This window comes from Bombina bombina, chromosome 6, assembly GCF_027579735.1.
Source record: "Bombina bombina isolate aBomBom1 chromosome 6, aBomBom1.pri, whole genome shotgun sequence".
In the NCBI taxonomy this organism is placed as follows: Eukaryota; Metazoa; Chordata; class Amphibia; order Anura; family Bombinatoridae; genus Bombina; species Bombina bombina.
In genome coordinates this window covers 480,957,990-480,979,156 of record NC_069504.1, presented here as the reverse complement: position 1 = coordinate 480,979,156, position 21,167 = coordinate 480,957,990, and the positions used below count along the sequence as shown (strand labels likewise).

Genomic DNA, 21,167 nt, shown 5'->3' with positions numbered 1-21,167 from the left:
GAAAATTGGATGAATTTTGTGCTGCTATGTTTTGTTTGTTATTGTGTTATTTTGGGGGCTCTGGGCAGTGACCTCTTGTAGCGTACACTTTCACCTGGTGCTGGACTGAGTGGTGTACAGAAACTGATGCTGATCACATCAACACAGCAAGTCACACACAGGACCGTCTTTAACACAGGGCAAAAGGGGCAGTTGCCCTGGGCCCAGTCTTTGTTGAGGGGCCCAAGAGTCCTAAAAAAAAAAAAAAATTTTTTTTTTTTTTAGTTCATGTCAGACTGCTGATATCATGTGACATGGGACATACACACAGTCAGTCCTAATATTGTCACAGTCAAAAGTTCTCTGCTTATATTTATTTGTGAGAAACTGTGCCAGACCGTGCCGATGTCATGTGACATTCCAAGCTAGTGCCATGTGCTGTTTTAGATCTGCACTGTGCAGCACTGGATGCTAAGCCCTAACTAGGCATCCAGTCAATCCAACTGCATCAGAAAAGGTCCTGCTGGGGTTACCACTGTTACCAGATAACTGCTCTGGTGGTGGGGATGGTTTCTGGGTAGGGCTCACTATAGGCGCATGCAGCAGAAAGCTGGAGTGGCAGGCACGTGAGGATTTGAGCATCTGTGCAGCTGCACACACTGCTCTCTTTAGTCTTGAGGCTGTGTGACTCGTCTGTATCCATGCAGCCTTGGGCAGACAGCATCCAGTCTGCTGGTCCCCTTAGCCCTGCTCTTTCTGCTGTGGCTCTAAGATCAACTAACTGAAGTTTGTAAGGAAAACAGTGCTTTGTAGAAAGGTGTCAGTGGGAAGAATAAGTGAGTGTACACATGCCCCTCCCCCATGCAGCATTGTCTAGTGCAGGATGAGAGGGAACTTGTTCCTAGCAAAGTAGTGTCATGCTGATACTTCACACATTAAGGTAAGGTTTATTTTTATAGTTATCATTTCTCTCTGTTTCAGATTTTACAGCTTCCCATAGTAGTTCTACTGTTCCAGTCAGTAAACTTATATCTGTCTGCACCTCTATGCTTCCACCTCAGTCTTTATCTTGCTTTGCTCCTGTTGGCTGCCCTAAATCTCTTTAACCAGCTAACCTCACACCAGAATCACATTCAAAAGCATATTAAATTAATCCAGAGTGGAGGAATTTATATATTTATTTACTAGTTATTAGTACTGCTTAGGTCCAGTTTCACATGTTGCAATTTTTTTTTTAATGATTAGCCCAGCAGTGGATGTTCCACTGCTGGGCTAATGATTTAAAAAAATATATAAAATAAATTGATTTAGTTGTTTTTTGGGATGTTGGGGTGGAGAGAAGAATTACTCTCCCACCTGACACTTCTGTCTCCATGATTCCTCCTAAACAGCTTTCTCCTCTTCCACACATACACTCTTGACCACCATCTTAAGTACTGGCACACAACCTGTCAGTATCAAGTTTTAGTGTTTTTTTTTGTTTGTTTTTTAGTTTTAAAAGACTTTATTGGTAAATTGTAGGCATTACAATGGTAAAATGAAAAGTATAACGACTGCAAGAATACTTACATAGGGCAATATTGTACAATACATATCCATTCTCTATACGTAACTTATGAATCAGTGGTTCTCAGTAGTATAGAATATCAAACATATTGCCAACACTCATACATAATCTTCATAGAGCGCCAAACACAGCTATATGGCTAAGTCTCAAAGTTTCTCTGAATTTCAATTGTAAAGTGATGAGTAAAAAGCGTCCAACAGTTATTAATACCTGTGTGTTTAATATGTATATTATAACTTGCGCGTATATTGTATTTTGTATTTGTGTATTCAATATATATAACGATTGTGTAGAAAATACAAGCAAGCATTTACATGGTTTTACACAGCACAGATATAATAGGGCATCCACGAGTGTCAGAAAATAATCTCTTGTAACAGTACCTTGATCTCATGCACCTTCAGTAGTTGGCCCCCACACCGGAAGAAACTTGTAACTTTCAGACATTGATGTCCAACCGGTCCTACTCACTGCAGGGAGGGGAGAGGCTGTTATGACCGTGTTACTTCACTTGTGGATCCAGGACGCCGCACACACCGGCTATTCAGCTCATTAATTATGCACCGATCACGGCAGCAGCCTTTCAGAGAAATGTCAGGTTTGAAAATCCTTCTTTGCAGCGATTTCCCATATGCTGATAAATAATAAGCGATTCCAAAAAGATTCAGAAGGATTGATAGGCTGCACAGAATCTCAAACATATGACTGTAGAGTAGTCCTTTATGTAGCTCTCATTCACGCTCTCTGTGAGATATCAAGAAGGCTTAACTGAATACAATATTTATGACTGGAGGGGCATTGTTTGGGTTTGGTCCCTTAGAAACCTTGTTTAAATATAGACAGGTCAACTCAGAGTACTGAGTCATCAGTATTAATGCATTTATAATATTATTAAAGGGACAGTCTTGTATAAATTAAACTTTCATTATTCAGATAGGACTTTTAATTTTAATCAATTTTCCAATTTACTTTTATCATCAAATTTGCTTTTTTCTCTTGGTATTCTTAGTTTAAACTAAACCTAGGTAGGCTCATATGCTAATTTCTAAGCTTTTGAGGGCTGCCTCTTATCACATGCTTTTTAAATCTCTTTTCAACACAAAGAGACAGAAAGTACACGTGGGCCATATAGATAACACTGTGTTCAGGCAAAGGGGGTTATTTAAGATCTAGCACAAAACAATGCTAAAGACAATAGATAATAAACAGTCACAGTCATGTGATCAGGGGGCTGGAAGAAGGTTACTAGATACAAGGTAATCACAGAGGTAAAAAGTATATTAATATAACTGTGTTGGTTATGCAAAACTGGGGAATGGGTAATACAGGGAATATCTATCTTTTAAAACAATAACAATTCTATGGTAGTCTGTCCCTTTAAAGCTTGAGGATAAAAGAGACCAGTTTGTGAGAGAAGAGATGAAGTCGAAGAAGAGAAAAGAGAAGACATAAAGAAAACATCAGGGAAGAAAGAGCAGGGGAAGAAGAAGGACCCGACTTTGGGGGTGGGTTATATCTCATTGTTGTGAAGGAGTTGTGTGCATAAGGGATTCCCAGAAAAACATGACCTCCTGAAAGGCATTGTTGGCGTTAGTGTGAATGTGTTTCCCAGTAGTCCCTTATAAAAGGTCTCTACGCTTTTCCAGAATGATGACAGATTTTTACATTGCCACCAAATGTGTGACATGGTACCTGGCATAACACATCCTCTCCAAGAAGAGGCATTAGCATAAGGGTATACATGTTTGATCCTATCCGGTGTAAGATACTAATGGAACAAGATTTTATGATTCAATTCAAGCAGTCTAGGGGAGGAGGATGATTTATGTGTGTGATAGAATATGTAATTCCACTGTTTCCTGGTTAGTGAGATCCCTAATTCTGTGTGCCAAGGTGATGCAAATAGTGGGATTGGAGGTATGGTGGAGACATTCAGTAGTTTTTTAGCTATCGACAAAGACCCCTGGGGCAGTGTATCCATCAGGCAGAGGTGTTCAAAATGTGTGGGTTCCCTAAGCAAGCCTTGTTTGTGAGGAGATGTCCCTATCAAGGGTGCTGATTGAGCATATTTAAGCCATGGTCTAAAAGATCCTCTGACGATTTCTGATAATTGTGCTAGTTCCTTAAGTTTCCCTTTCTCCATTAGAGTGGAATGGTATATCCTAGTCCCCGATCTGTTAATTCATTTGGGATAAGTCCGCCAGTCAGTGGTCAAGGATAGGTGTCATTGGGGAGAAAAGGGATATTATCCCTTTCCTTTTGGAGCGTATCTGGTCCCAAGTCTTAAAGAGATGGGTATACAGTGAAGATTGTTTCACTAGAACCGGTCTATTTGGTAGGCGTCTATAGATGTCCACTCTTTGGAGTGTTAGCAAGACAAAGCAATCTTCATACTGACTACAATGTATCCGTTTGAATCAAAAGATATACTTTAAGCAAATGATTGCAACATTTAGGCGTGTGTGGGATACATATCTGATCTTACCATAGATGTACCAAGCAGGCCATTCTGCTACACCATGTATTCACACAGATAATAAACAACGCCTCACACTGGCTATTTTGTTTGCAAATGCAGGAATCTTCATAATGGATATTATATACCCGTTCTTACCAAGGGATGTACCTTAGGCAGCAAATTGCATAGTGAGCAAATACAAAGTATACAGGTGATCTTACCACAGATGTACCAAACTTCATATAGCAAGCTATCAGTTCCACTCCACTTTATATTCACACAGGTAGTGAGCCACGCCTCACACTTAGTACTTTGTATGCCTTCTTACCAAGATGTACCAATAACGTGCTATAAAAGCAATAATCCACATCAAAGATTGTATTTTCGTGCATGCATAGGGTATAGCATAGGTCTTACCATAGATGTACCATTCATCCTATGTCATGCAGTCCATTCTGTTCCAAAATTGCCATACAGAAGGAAAGTTACAGCATTCACCATGCTGAGCTCAGTGCATCTGGTCTCTTCACAGGTGCATCCAATCAGCAGGATAACACCTCTAGACCTGCAAATCACAAACTGTGCAATCTTACCACAGATGTACCATTTGGAGCACAGCAGTGTATCAGCTTTGTCAACTTAATGCAGAGCTGCTCACACTGTTATAAACCAATGATAACAGGTAGTAAAAAATGAGAGTAGTTTACACATAGAATATCATGAAGTATAGTCGACTCTTCTCCATGATAAAACACACACAAGTGCCAAGTTTTTTTTTTAAATGCTATATGAGTTTAATAAATTGTTGAATTCACCTCATATGTGTGCCATTTTTATTCCCTTTCTTTTTTAGAGGATTATTGTATTCTCTAATATTTTTCTCTCTCCTTTTTAGTAAGATAAAATTTCTGTAGTGTAGCCTCCCCTCCCTTCCAAACTCTTTTTCTATAGATAGGGTGCCGCCCCTCCCTCCCACTATGTCAACTGCTGTGCCGCCCATCCACCTATCTTCATTCCCCCGAACCTCCCACGGGCACAAACTGATGATCGTTATAGACTAGGGTGACTAGATGTCCCAGATTTTAGGGGACAGTCCCCAGATTGAGGAGACTGTCCCCGAACAAATTATGTCCCCCGAAAATGTCCCCGGTAAGATGGTCAGAGTCCCGTGCATGTTAGATGTGTTTGTGGGAAGTTATTAGATTTATCTGTTTTAGACACTGATTAGTTGATTAGTTAGAGCTTCACTGATGTCACTCACAGCACCGATGGCGCTCACAGCACAACTGAAGCTAAAAGCTTCGGACCCCTCTCTATATAGATTGTGAAGTGCTGCATGGGATTTGCCAGGTTGTTGTTAGTGTTTAGTTAATAGTGGAAGCATGTTATATATGTGCAGGTGCAATGGAATCGAGAGGCTGAGCCCTTGTTAGGTAGGTCTAGTATGTTAAATTGGAATGTTTAGAAGTATGTAATCTTTCTAAGATTTTGATTGGGTGTCTTCTGGTGATTGGGTCTAGGGGCCTATCGTGAGGCATTATTACAAAAGCGTGTATAAGAGATGTGTATCTTTGGCTTTAAGTAAGGCATGCGTGTTAAAAACTGAATGGGTACTGTGTTGCTTATATGGGGTATTTTTTTTTTTTAATTATAAAGAAAAGGTTACAAGCGTCAATAGATAAAATGCCTCCCGCATACATACATCATACAGCAGATAAAAGTACAAATGCGGTTGTATACTAACACCTTTTGCATTTTTTGTTTTTCCAGGATTTCTTATAACTTCTCTTAAACATCAATACAACCAACTGTAAAATAAACCAATAACATAACATATCATCACGTCAGAGACTTATTATCTTTTTATCAAAGAGTCCCGTCAGAGTATATTCAACTCTTCTCATGATGAAGCTCTAAGCAGTCCTGACAGATAAACTTTGTGATCAAGAGTGTATTTCAAGTTGAACAAGGCTTTATAATAGCACCTGGAGCCCTACGACCCCTAGAGTTGTTTTGAAACTGATGTATCTATCAATAATAGTAGCAAGGAGGTCAAGGACTCTCGGGTATAGGAGCCAAGGGGAAGGAATTGGAGGAGGAGAAGGCTAGGAAGGAAAGTGGGGAGGAAGGGGGGAGGGAGGGTCAACCCAAGCCATTCTAAAATGGGTGTAATCCATGGATGTGATGTGTTACAGGGTATGTAAGGATTCTTCCCACAAAAACTTAATCTCCGGGAAGGGGTTGTGGAGATTGTTTCATATGTCCATGTTCCTCTAGTTCCAGCAATTCAGACACCCTATCTATCCATACAGCATAGGTGGGAGTCACAATGGACAATCAGAGACTTATCTGCATTGAGACATATTTGTATCAAGCAGCGTCGTAGTTTACTTCTTATGTTCGGTAGGTCATTGAGAAGTACAAATCTTGCAGTAATGGTTGTGTCTGGTGGGAGAATTTTCTGTAGATGTGTACCTAAGGAGCTCTTGAATGTCGCTAATCTGGAGCACTGCCACCAAACATGTAGCAAGGAGCCCTGTTCCCCACATCCTCTCCAGCAAAGCCGGGAAGCGCTCGGGTATATGGAGTGTAAGCGCGATGGGGTAAGATACCACCTCATGAGGATCTTGAAGTTCAATTCCAAAATTTGTGGTGATGCTGAGGCCTTACATGTATTTTGAAAAATGTTATCCCATTCTGTCGTGCTAATCACCGTTTGTAATTCTTGCTGCCACTTAATAGTGTATTTTGGAGGTGTCAAATGTTCTGAGATTTGTAGATATTTGCGAGCTAAGGAAAGAGAATGTCGGATTGGTTTGGACTGGAAACATAATGTCTCAAATGGAGTAAGTGGTCAGTTCAGATCTGCTTTGTGTGGGCAGGATGAGATATAGGCCCATATTTATCAAGCTCCGTACGGAGCTTGAAGGGCCGTGTTTCTGGCGAGTCTTCAGACTCCCCAGAAACACAAGTTATGAAGCAGCGGTCTAAAGACCGCTGCTCCATAACCCTGTCCGCCTGCTTTGAGCAGGCGGACAGAGATCGCCGGAAATCAACCCGATCGGGTTGATTGACACCCCCCTGCTAGCGGCCAATTGGCCACGAGTCAGCAGGGGGCGGCGTTGCACCAGCAGCTCTTGTGAGCTGCTGGTGCAATATTAAATGCGGAGAGCGTATTGCTCTCCGCATTTAGCGAGGTTTTACGGACCTGAACTGCACTTTCGGATCAGGTCCACAAGACCAATGATAAATAGAGGCCATAGTGTGATATCTGTGCATGTTTTAACCAGTTCTTAAGTCTACCTCCAGTCATGGTGGTAAACCTGTCTCTACTCACTAGATTCCCATTTGCAGTAAAAGTGGCCAGTGGAAGTGTGTGGTCCCACTCACGTAATCTGCAAAATGTATTGTCTATCCCACCTACTAACTCTGCATTCAAGGGTATAGGAAAAAGGGGAGAGCATGTGTGAGTGATATTGTTTCCTGAGGAGACCACAGAATCCCAAGTTTGAAAGAAGTGCTTGTGCATGTCTAATGTTGTGCATTGAGGGGGTCTCAGGTCTTGGGGAACCCAACACACTGCACCAATATTGGGGATTTGTAACAGGTGAGAGTCCAGAGACACCCATGCTTTAGTATCTGAGGATCCATGCCAGTCCAGGACCCTTTGTAAGTTGACTGCAGTATAATACTCCCTAATGTTTGGCAGGCCAAGTCCGCCTCTGGTTGTATTTTTAAATAGTGTATTCTTGTTTATACATGGTTTATGGCTGCCCCACACATAATTGTTAATGAGGGATTGTAATTGGGATATATACCATTTAAGTAATGGGATTGGAATAGCTTGCAATATGTATAAGATTTTTGGCAGGGTCAACATTTTAATTGATTGGATTCTACCCCACCAAGATAGTGTTTAGAGGTCCAATTCGACAGCTCCCTTTGGGTTGTCTGTAGTAGGGATCTATAATTCTTGTCAAAGAGAACAGATGGATTAGATGAGAGGGCGATCCCTAGATATTTGATAGAATCTTGTTGGAGCTTAAGGGGATTAAGATTTTGTGTAAACACTGGAATTCATTCGAGGGCATAGCTATATTTAATATTTCTGATTTCTGTAAATTAATCGAAAATTTTGAAAAAGTTCAGAATTAATGTAGGTCTTTTAAAAAGTTAGGAATTGATTTCTCCGGGGATGAAATTGAGAATAGATCGTCTGCATATAAAGCAATCTTTGGCTCATGGGGGCCTATTGGGATACCTTTGATCTTTTGATTTGCTCTTATGTAAGAAGCAAGAACCTCCATAGTTAATATGAAAAGGGTGGGAGATAGCAGACATCCCTGACGGGTACCATTTGTGATTTGAAAAGATTTAGAATAAGTGTAGTTTAATTTAACGCAGGTGGATGGGGAGGAGTATAGGCCAAATATTCTAGCTATCATTTTTTCACCAAATCCAAAGGACTCCAGGGTGGCTCTGAGAAAGCTCCAATTAATGCGGTTGAAGGCTTTCTCTGCATCTATTGTAATAAAGACCGACTTGATTTTGTGTGTTTTTGCATGGGAAACCAGGAGAAGTGCCCTTATGGTGTTGTCCCTCGCCTCCCGACGGGGGACAAAACCCACCTGGTCCGTGTGAACGAAATCATTAATTATAGCATTTATTCTTTTAGAAAGTATTTTGCCCAGAATCTTTAGATCAGAGTTTAGCAGAGATATCGGTCTGTAGCTACGAAAGTCCTCTGGATTTTTATTGGGTTTTAAAATGACCGCTATGTGAGCTCCCTGCATTTTAAGGGATAGTAGAAGGTTATTATCGAGGGAATGGAAGAGTTTTACCAAATGGGGCTAATATAGACCCAAATTGCTTGTAATAAGCATTAGTTAGGCCATCTGGCCCAGGGCTCTTACGTAATAGTTATTCATTAATGGCCTTTGTCACTTCTAGCACAGATATTGTTTTTTCCAAATCCTCCTTTTGAGAGGGACTCACCATGTTTATTTTAGAGTCTCTGATATACTCTTTTAGTTGGCTGACGTTTGTGGGGGATGTGTCTTCCGGGAGGTTGCACAAACTTTTATAATAATCACTAAGCCGATTAGATATTTGTTTGCTATCATATATTAGATTTCCATCTTCCCTTTTCAGTCTATATATGTGTGTCTTAGCTGTTTTCTCCCTCAATGCTCTTGCCAGGAAAGAACCGGCTCTATTGCCTTCAAGAAAAAAATCCTTTCTAAAGGTAGAGAGCACTCCCCTGCGCTTCTTTAGTTAACTTATGGTTGATTTCCTTCCTAACCCTGGTAAGCTCAGTGTAGATTCTGTGGTCTCACGGATTCTGTTTATGTAGTAATTTGAGGGCGTGTAATTTACTTGTATTAGATGTCATAGTAAGATTGTATAATTTCTTCAGTCTGGCCTGTTGCTTAATATATTCCCCCCTGATGACTGCTTTATGGGCATCCAACAGTGTAAGAGGAGAAATTTCCGGTAAGGTGTTATGCTGGAAGTATTCCTGTAGGGTCTGAAATATATTGTGTTGTGTAGGGGCATGTCTCAGCAAGGGTTCACTCAATCTCCACACAAATAGTGTAGAGGGTCCCTCTAGCCAATCCATCGACAGCAAAATGTGCGAGTGGTCTGACCAAGCTGTGGTGTCTATATCAGAGTGCCTCACCTGACCCAAACTTAGCTGGTCAATAAAGATATAATCTATGCGAGTGTATTAAGACCAGGGATTGGAATAAAAGGTGTAATTGCGTTGGGTCGGGTGCTGGAGCCTCCAAACGTCTACCACACCTGTCTGTTTGAGAAAGTCAAATATGATGTTTGGGGGTCTGGAGGAAGGACTAGGGTTTGTAGATGTGGAGTTTAGCTTAGGATCCAGTATAAGGTTGAAGTCTCCGCTCATGATTAGGTTACCCTTTCTGTGTGTTCTGCAATTAATGTTGTCAGTTTTTTTAAAAAGTGTACTCTTTTAGTGCTAGGGGCATATACATTCACTAAAGTGACTGGGTGGTTAAAAATTAGGCCTACAAGTATCAGAATTCTGCTCTTCTTGTCTGTTACTTTCTGTAGTAATTGGAATATTATGTCTTTATATATAAGAGTTCCTACTCCATTTCTTTTTTTATTTTGTGAGGAGTTAAAATATCCAATGGGGTGCGAGTTGGATGTGAATTTGGGTTCTAAAAAGTGGGTTTCTTGGACAAAGACTATGGAATGTTTATGTTTTTTCAAACCATCTCAAGGCAACAGATCTTTTCATGGGGGAATTTAAACCTTAGTGTTTTGAGAAACAACCTTCAGTGTTCTATGTGCAATGTGTAGGGAAGATTTATGGCGGTACGTGTGTATGCGTTTTCTTACCTTGTATTCTTAGGCATTGGACCTTCAATGACCCTCCCCCTCCAAGGGGAGAGAGGAATGGGAAGTAAGAAGGAGGTGAGGAAAGGGACTCAGGATGTATAAGACGTGATCTATAAAAACAAATAAGCGTCAAACAAGAATAAAAAACAATTAAAACATTAACATGTAAGAACAATAACAATTTGCTTCCTGTGGAGGAAGAAGAACTATACGATAAGGTATAGCCTAGTAATGAATAGGGGGAGAACATCATGGGAATTTAAGCTAAGATTAGTGCTAGGAGATTAATTAGCATTGTGTGGAATTGTAAGGAAGGATAGGTAACACTGATACCCTCCTGTCATAGTCCATGCCCACAAGGGAGCACCATATTTTTGTGCAGCATAAGATCATATGATCACTTAATGATATATAGAGCTAGAATAGTCATGAAGGTCTGTCTTCTGGCGGGTAGTTGATTTTTCCTTTTTCTTGGGACAGTGATCCATTCCGGTCTCTGAGGCTTAGGCTTTTGTTGGGATGCAGATGATTTTTCCTCAGATAGTTTCGGTAGAGAAGGAGTATCAGTGCCCAAATTAGAGCAGAAATTCTCTATATCCTCAGGGTCTCTATATGTGTAGGTTCTGTTGCCTTTTACAACTTTTAGCGAAAAGGGAAATCCCCAGCGGTATGGAATGCCCAAATCTTTAATGTGGAGGGTCAGATACCCTCCTTTCGTTTGAAGAGTGTTGTCGGACTGAGGTCAGCATAAACTTGAATTTCATGTCCGTCACATTTAAGCGGGGAAAGCTTCATGGATGCCATTAATATTTTTTCCTTGTCCGTATATTTATGGAACTTAACAATAACATCACGGGGGGTTCAGATGTGGATGGTTGTGGTCTGAGCGTCCTGTGTGCGCTATCCAGCAGAGTAGTTGTGGGTTCTTTGTTTTGTAGAATATGTTCGAAGAGATGTTGTAAGTAAACATTTAGTTGTGGAGATGAGATTGTTTCAGGAACTCCCCTGATTCTAAGATTTTGCCTTCTATTTCTATTATCTAAATCCTCCACTTGAGACTGTAGTAGCAAGATAGTTGCATTTTGTTGTTTTAACACGCTCGCCATGGTATTAGATTCTGTTACCAACTCTTCCGTCTGTTCTTCAATTTGAACCACTCTTAGGCCAAATTCTGCCACATCTTTTTTGACCTCAGTGAGGCTGTCCTTGATAACTTGACTCACATGTACCATAAGAGATTTAAAGTTCTCCTTGGTGGGTAATAACAATAGGTCTGCTAGGGTAACTGGGCGTTCAGTGGTTTGTTGCATGCATGCTGCACTGGGCTCATCTAGGATTATGGAGTTGGATGTTTGTGAAGGTGAAGCATTTGCCTCTATCGTTTTAAAAAACAACTCCATTTTGGAACCTGTAGTAGCTGTTGTCTTTGCCTGCTTATCTGCTTTGGGCACTCTCCTAGATGCCATCGTTGAGCAAGTGATATCTAGTTATAAATGCCCTTTTGGTTACGTGTTAAGCATTGCCTTGTGGCGGCTAAATCAGTCCTGTGTGATAAGGTATGCTCAGGTACGGGACGTGCTATCATAGGAGGCAGGTAAGGCAGTGCCTCACCTGTCCTATCTGTGTAATTACACCTGATTTAATTAATTTTAATAAAACATTTTTTAAAAAAAAAAAATTATAAAAAAAAATTGGGGTATTTATTGGTGACCCCCCCACCCCCCGCTCAGCTCCTATTTTAAATAATTGTGCGTGTCGCTGCATAATTTATTCTCAAATCAAATACATACACATTGCGCAAGTAGGTAGAGGCTGCGAGGCGCGCACTGTCACATGCTCACTGACAGTGAAGAGGTGAGAGCCGAGGTCTTGTGTCTCCCTCTACAGTGTAGCCCTGAGTCAGCCACGTACGGACTGGGTACTCGAGTTATAATCAGTGCATCTGTGAGCTGTTTAGTGTAGAGGCATGAAGAAAGCTCATGTATGCAAGGTCGCAGCTGATCCCCGGGTTGTTATGCGGTAATATTATAACCCGCTTCATCTAAATTGCCCCCTTGACAGATTAAATGTAATGGCGGTCTGTGAGCCGCATAATCCCGCTGCCGGGAGTTTGTGAAGTGTGTTCCGTGTGAACATGGGTGGTAGTCAAGATGCCGATTAGGGTTAGGTGTGGGTGCTTGACATTACTGTGTGTTCACATTTTTGTTGTAGGAAGGAGCCGGTACTCACTGTGCAGCGTCGGGCTGCTGATCAACGCTTCCTATCAGCAGCGTGACGTTGACGAAATTGCTAAGTGCCTGCAGAGTAGGCTGCAACAGATCCCTCTCTTTTAAGTTGCAGTACAGCTCCAAAAACAGCACCGATCCGATCAATGAGTGTTCACACCTTCATTATTTATCTGCAAACAGCCGAGTGAAGCCACTTGTCTCCTATGGAGCTGTTAACCCCGGAGCATCAAACGGAGCTCTATCTTTTTGTGGCCATCTTCATTCATGGCCGGCTCCGCCCCCTGTATGGGGTATTTTATAGTATACACTTGACATTTTTACCCATGTTTTTTTGAACAAAAGGAATTCTAGTTCTCTATCAAAGAATAAAATTATAAAAAATAACTTTTTTTCTTATGTAGGTGTTTTAGCTGGTCCTATACAGGCCTGGAATCCTCGACGTCGATTAATGGATCATGCTGCTTGGACTGGTGGTAGAAGATAGGGAAGCAATGTGGGAAACTCCCCGGCTTTCTAAATTTTATTGGGCCTTTTTTTTTTGAGGGGAACAAAGCAGGGAATAAACACATAAGCGGGATTTGACCTGGCCCGTTAGTTTTGCAAGTGATGATTTTAGGGGCAAAATATAATTTAGTGTAAGGGGTTTAAAAAAAATGTTCCCTGATTTCAATTTAAAAATCTGGTCACCTTATTATAGACAGTGACTCCATTACGATATGAAGAAGAACTGTTACTTGACAACCCAGAGCTGCATGGGTTTGCTTAAGGTCAGATGTATATATAGGGCTTGCGGTACAATGGGCTATGTACCGCATTATGTTTATATATGTCCTTTTGGTGCAAGGGGTTAAATTCTACACCAGAGCATCAGTGCACTACTGAGAGCTATCTGAACACATCTGGTGAGAAAATGACAAGAGACAGATGTGTGTTAGCCACGAATAATCAGCTCTCAGCAGTGCAATGCTGCTGCTGAGCATATGTTTGCTTTTTAACAAAGAATATAGTGAAAACTAAGTAAATAATGGAAAATCCATTTTTTTCTTTCATAATTACGCTAAAGAAAGCAATTGTAAACAATTTTCTAGTTTACTTCTATTATCAAATGTTATTTGTTCTCCTGGTATCTTTTGTTGAAAAGCAGGGACGTAACCTAAGGAGCATTCATGTGCCCACAGCACCATATGGCAGCATTTTTGCAAGAATGTTATCCATTTGCAAGAACACTAGATGGCAGCACTATTTCATGCTATGTATTATGTTTCAGAAAGCTACCTACTTATCTCTTCAACAAAGGATAGCTTGAGAACTAAGCAAATGTATTAGTAGAAGTAAAGTGCAAACTGTATTAAAATTGTATGCTCTGTCTTAATCACAAAGAAATGTTGATGGGTTTCATATCCCTTTATTAAAGGGTCTTAAAATTGCATTCTCTATCTAAATCATGCATGTTTACTTTTGAATTTTAAACCTTGTCAACAATGCTCCATTATAACCTCAATTTAGCCCATATTTACTCTGATTTATTCATTTCCATGTGATATTTATAGACAATTCATAAAACCTCTTGCCAGCCACAAGATGGCGCCCGTTGTCATACCAACCAGGACCTCCGTGCCAAGAAGCTCCGCGACTGCGCACATCTATACCGTGTTACATTCAGCCCCCCTCTTTTCTCAATGGTTAGCGCATGTGCGTTCGCGAGATTAGGGTCGGCTGCCCTACGGGTGGAGAGACAGCGGGGGATGGAGAGGGAGTGACTCGGGGACCAGCAGATAGTGGGGCCGGTAAGTAGGGGTGATTTAGGGAGTGCGAATGCAAAGTATATTCTCAATTGTTCAACGGCATATGCTGAATGTGTAGGAATTTGTTTAAATGGTAAGGGGTATGCAGAGATTAGCCTTACTATAAAGGCATGTGGGCTTCACATATGGATAACTAACCATGGGAATACAGGGCTATGGTGTGCGTTTAAATAGATATGTGTGTGTATTGATGCATCTTGGGCGGCTGTTTAAAATACAAATATTCTTGCAATGTATGGATACGAGAGCTGTAGATTAGCTAGAGATGCATAGACAGAGGTGTGGTACATGCATGGCTTTTCATAATGAAAATAGGCGCAAGAGATTATATTCTGTGACATGGTGTGCAGGAATTTGAGGGCAAATCCTCAGAAACTAGCACATGCATTGCTGCCGAGTTTTAGATGTGTGTGTGAACACAGAAATGCTTATAGGAGCTGTGAAGAGAGACATTTGTACTCATTGTTGTAGTTTTGTATTTATTAATTTACTTTTTGAATTGTGTTTTGAACTTGTACCTAAGTTTTAAAGAAACGGATATCTCTCCCATGTATTTTTTTAGCTGCTATCATTTTTAGGTCAATTGCTTTAGAAACATGGTTGTTTGAAACATAATGACACAAAAACACAGATTTTGCAACAATTTGCATAACACAATTTTAACATAAATCTAATCCTGCACCAGTTTATAAAACGTATGTATCCTCTTTGCATTTTGTATAAAGCCTTACAACACATGACACTTGCAAGTGTGTTTAATATATGGAGGGCATATTTTAGGTAGAACAGGTCATGAATGTGGAGATGTAATTACAAGGGTAGCTATCAGGCAGATTTTAAAAAGGCAGGGATTGTACTGATTAGATGGATCTTGTGGTTACATTTAGCTGTACACTGACATTACTTGTCAAATCCTGGGAGCCAAGCAGTCATACTAAATAAAGTCTACTTTATATAGTAACATGTCTTTGCCTTTTAGGACTCTGTGTAAATATCAAGCCATACTGTCTATTTTGTACACCTTGTAGTTTATATGTGGTAACACATGGAGGTTGTTCTGAATCCTTTAGCTTTAGTCTGTTTAGTCTGTTTTGTCAAATTTCTTGGTAAGCATAATAGTAAATTGATGATAAATAATACAACCTTATGGCACTTGTTTTGTTTTTTTTTATTATTATTTTCACATAGATTGCACAATGCAGCAATATTAATTTAGAAGGACAGCAAAGTCAAAATTAAAATCGCTTGATTCAGATAATGCAGGCTATTTCAATTTTCTTCTCTAATCTGTTCTCTTTGTATCATTTGTTGAACTGTATAGCTAGTTAGGCTCAAGAGCAGCAATGCAATAATGGGAGCTAGCTGCTGAACTGTAGCTGTATACGTATGCTGTTTGTCATTGGCTCACCTGATGCTTTCAGCTAGCTCACAGTAGTGCAATGCTACTCCTTCAACAAAGTATACCAAGATGATGAAGCAAATTTGATAATAGAAGTCAATTAGAAAGTTGTTTTAAACTAGAATACTCTATCTGAATAATTAAAGACAAAGTTAGGTTTTGTGTCCCTTTAAGCCGTGATTTGCAAAAATGTATTTGTGCCTTATGAATACTGAGAAGTTAAATAAATATATATATATATTATATAGGACACAAAGAATCATATCATATAATGTGTATATAGTAGTATTAGGGCCATAAATACAGGAGTCTCAGAGGTCTTAATTGAGACTGAGCCCAGACCTCTAGGGGGCACATTTAGGTCATGCAATTATTAGTGACATCATTCCAACTGCATCATATCTGGCCCTTCTGAGTGCCCCTTACTAACCTGGCTGACAGTTATATAGTCTATCTATGGGCCCCTATTTAAGAAAGTCTGGTGGACCTGATTTGACGGTGCGGATCAGGTCCGCCAGACCTCGCTCATACGCTCGCCGTATTCAGCATTGCACCAGCAGCTCACAAGAGCTGCTGGTGCAATGCCGCCCCCTGCAGACCCGCGGCTAATGGGCCGCCAGTAGGGGAGTGTCAATCAACCCGATCGTACTCGGATCGGGTTGATTTCCGGCGATGTCTGTCCGTCTGCTCAGAGCAGGCGGAAAGTTTATGGAGCAGTGGTCTTTGTGACCGCTGCTTCATAACTGCTGTTTCTGGCGAGTCTGCAGAAACACGGGGCATCAAGCTCCATTTGGAGCTTGATAGATAGGCCCCATAGTATGTACTTGCTCCTGAGAGTTGTCAAGTCCTACTTCATGCTGACATTTGTTTAAACTGAATTTAGCTGGAATTACATGCCTGCACCCAGTCAATAGTAAAGAAGATCTTGGTTACTGGCTAATAAGAACCCCTCCCATTTCTGTATTGATGGAGAGGTTTTAGCAACCATTGACATTAAAAGAAAACAAAATCTGTTTTATTAAAACAATATAAATATATATATATATATATATATATATACATACATACATACATACAGTATATAAATCATTAGAGGATTGCACTCCAAGCAAACAAATGATCCAATGCCCTGGGTGCAGCAAAACAGGCAAACATGTAGAAAAAAAGCGCACTCCAAGGGATCCTTAATTAGGCACTTTTATTAAGTGAACGTTTTCGGACAAATATAGTCCGTCCTCAGACCAAAAAAGTGTTTGGTCTGAGGACGGACTATATTTGTCCGAAAACGTTCACTTAATAAAAGTGCCTAATTAAGGATCCCTTGGAGTGCGCTTTTTTATATATATAGATATAGAGAGAGAGAGAGAGAGAGATTGATTTTGTGCGTCTGTTGCAGACATTTATTAAACCTTTGTGTGTACTGGTAAATCTACAGAAATTTGATCGCTAATAAAAATACATTTTACCTCTCTGTCCTAGAATGTAAGGGCATTAACCCACATAGGTTACAGTGAGCACACGTTCTTAATATGATGAATATGAAATGCTGCAGTGGAGGAGTTGTGAACTAGATTATTTATCATTTCTTCATTGTAAGCAGACTACATCATCATTTTCTATGTTTAGTGATGTTAAAATTCTATATTTATCTATATGGCTTTTTTCATCTGTCTGCTTACTTTGGGCTTGGTATCTTTATCTAGTCCAGAGACTTTCAGGAACAAAGATCAAAGGCTGTAAGCAGGGCAGGATTGAAAGGGACAGTGTAAACACCTTGAGATTTTAATATAAAATGTTTAGTTATGCATAGTAAAAACACTTTGAAATATAATTTTCATGATTTATTTTGCCCTTTTTTCATGTAATTTAGCTCTGAAAATTTTGGTTTTTCTAATTCTCAGAGCTTGAAATGCACTCTACTAACTTTCTAAGGCTAACCTTTCTACATATTGTCCCACAAATAATAGACATTGAAACAATTCACTTTATACTACCATTCTGAGCATGGCTAGTCTTATTTTCTGTAGACTTAAATTGGCTCCACCAAATAAGGCAAGTGGTTGGTGGAGTTTGGCTATTGAAAAACAACTGTAGAAATCAAGATGTTAGTCATAGTTAAACCTAGAGTTTTGTGAAATGCTAGGATTTACTAATGCCCATGGCAAAAGGCAAATTTTTCAATGAGGTGATGTTTCCACCTCTTAGCCAATAGCCATGGTTGTCCCTTTGTCTTTATGCTGGATGGCTTGCACATTATTGGCTAAGAGGTGAAAACACCACCTCATTGAAAAAATGTTTAGACTTGGCTGATATGTTATTCCAAAGCTATAGAACAGAAATTACTTGTTCTAAGATGTTTACTGTTCCTTTAAGGGTTAACATATTAGCCCCAGATTAGCAATGCACTACTGGACATTAGCTCAACACATCTGGTGAGCCAGTAACAAGAGGCATTGTTAGCATTTTGCTGCTCTTGAGCATACCTAGGTATGTTTTTAACATAGGATACTAAGAGAACATAGTTAATTTAATAATAGTAAATTTAAAAATCTCTTATCTGACTTTCATGACCCTTTAAGCCACAGCTCGAAAGGGAGTCACTGGCTCTTGGAATTTTACCCCTGGCTCCTAACTTTTTGGGTTATTCTCCATTATCTATATACAAATACCACTGTCTGGCTCCTAAATATATTTTTATTGGCTCCTGCATTTTAAAAAGATCTGTCAACCCCTGTTTTAAACTATGAGATCCCCACACGCTTATGTTTGTGTGTGTGTGCTGCCCTTGGATAATAACCTTAGGCACCCTTGGCCTGGGGAAGCAATTCTTCAGGGGTGCAAAAATCAAGAAATACATTGCTCTTATAGTTTTGTCTAAAATAGTATATATCCACAACAGCACATTCTACCTGGTATATAATATAGTGGTCTTTAAAAATACTTTGTACTCCAAATTTTAAAATATTAATATATATTTTCTTTTTCTTAAAAAATATATTGTATTAACAGTTTAATTTAAATTATAACTAATGCATTAGTTTCAGCTGTGTACTTCTTAAAAATGTTCACTGTTTGATAGGTGCAACCAACATTGGTAACTATCAGAAAGTACCAATCTGGTAACAAGCATTAGCTTTTTACTTCGCAGTACCATGCTTGTTTTACCTACTGGCCAAAAAGCATTAGCAAGAGGTATTAGAAAGATTTTACTGCATATTTTCTGGCAACAAAATCATAATTTTTATAGGGCTATTATAGTAAAAATTATTTCACACAAAATGAAAGAACCGCTGCAGAGTATTGATGGTCTCAATTGGAAAATGCAGCTGATCTAATCAGCGGTGCAAGTCACATGACCCAGTTGTGCAGTTTGATCAGTTGCAGTTTCTGCTTGAGACCAGCAGTGTTGCAGCGTTGCTAGTGGTAAAATGACATGCTCTCATTCATTTGGATCTGTTTAATCACTTTATTATTTTATCACTATAATGGCCTTTTAAATTATGTTCTTTTGAATGGTTGATAGGGCATTGTACTCATTTCTTTTCTGTCATATAATGTAGTTTTGTGAATGTGTAATGTTTCATGAACAGATGTCTATTTTCTCTTTCTTTCCTTTCAAAGCAGGATTGTGCAGAACGCCAAAATGACAACTAATTTTTAATAATATTTTGGAAATTATTGGAATGGATTCCTGAATTGTGGTGTTTTTGTTACTATGCTTACATTTTAAAGGGGGTTGTTATAACAATTTTGGTTATAGAGCTTTTGTTTGTCATTGGTTTCATATAAGGCACGCCTGATATCATTGGTTTGACAATCTGGTTTGTGTTCTTTGTCACTTTTTAAAGACATAATCTACAAAGACAGTGTACTGCTTTAAAGTTCATGGTCAGCAAGGGAAAAGTGACAGCGAACTTCGTGTTGAAATACAGAAATAGCTGTGGTTTAAGAATATCTCTATTACTAGGGTGAGGTCATTTACCAAGGGGTATGTTTAATACTGTATCTGTAAATATAAATATCCCCTTGTTTCTTCATTGAAAAAGTGTATGTGTTTGAGGCAAATGAGACACAGGAATTACTTTACAGAATCATTAGATAAGAATGTTTCCCACAGACTGGATGCTGTTGGTTTGATAGTTGAAAATTCAACTACCTCAGTGACCCAGAATAGCAATGTGCAAGTGCTGCAGCCAATCTCTTTCTCTACAAACAGACCAGATTTACAGCATGTTATTTGTGTGGTGATGAACCTCTTGTAGTTTGTAAGGTGATAGCAAGAAATACTATACTTCTACGTTTGTCTATTTCTGTCCTCATTGGGTATCCTGTGTACTGTAATTAAAATAGATAGTTTTACGTTTATACTCAAAGCAAAGCTACTGAGCATTTATAATTTTTCCTCTGTGTTCCTTAAAGTTTCAGTGCCATCATATTGTGTGATATATATATATATATATATATATATATATATATATATATATATATATATATATATATATATATATATATATATATATATATATATACACACACACACAGGGAGTGCAGAATTATTAGGCAAGTTGTATTTTTGAGGATTAATTTTATTATTGAACAACAACCATGTTCTCAATGAACCCAAAAAACTCATTAATATCAAAGCTGAATAGTTTTGGAAGTAGTTTTTAGTTTGTTTTTAGTTATAGCTATTTTAGGGGGATATCTGTGTGTGCAGGTGACTATTACTGTGCATAATTATTAGGCAACTTAACAAAAAACAAATATATACCCATTTCAATTATTTATTTTTACCAATGAAACCAATATAACATCTCAACATTCACAAATATACATTTCTGACATTCAAAAACAAATCAGTGACCAATATAGCCACCTTTCTTTGCAAGGACACTCAAAAGCCTGCCATCCATGGATTCTGTCAGTGTTTTGATCTGTTCACCATCAACATTGCGTGCAGCAGCAACCACAGCCTCCCAGACACTGTTCAGAGAGGTGTACTGTTTTCCCTCCTTGTAAATCTCACATTTGATGATGGACCACAGGTTCTCAATGGGGTTCAGATCAGGTGAACAAGGAGGCCATGTCATTAGATTTTCTTCTTTTATACCCTTTCTTGCCAGCCACGCTGTGGAGTACTTGGACGCGTGTGATGGAGCATTGTCCTGCATGAAAATCATGTTTTTCTTGAAGGATGCAGACTTCTTCCTGTACCACTGCTTGAAGAAGGTGTCTTCCAGAAACTGGCAGTAGGACTGGGAGTTGAGCTTGACTCCATCCTCAACCCGAAAAGGCCCCACAAGCTCATCTTTGATGATACCATCCCAAACCAGTACTCCACCTCCACCTTGCTGGCGTC

The 21,167-nt window shown here is 39.4% G+C and overlaps 1 protein-coding gene across 2 annotated transcripts in view; it reads left to right on the top strand.

The window, feature by feature from the left end:
* Positions 1-14,274: 14,274 nt before the first annotated feature.
* The window catches only part of TLN2 (talin 2), a 637,355-nt gene continuing 630,462 nt past the window's right edge, over positions 14,275-21,167 (top strand). For both annotated transcript variants that reach the window (XM_053717305.1, XM_053717304.1), the window contains exon 1: positions 14,275-14,391. The gene's annotated coding sequence lies outside the window, so the exon portion shown is untranslated. The remainder of the gene's footprint in view (positions 14,392-21,167) is intronic.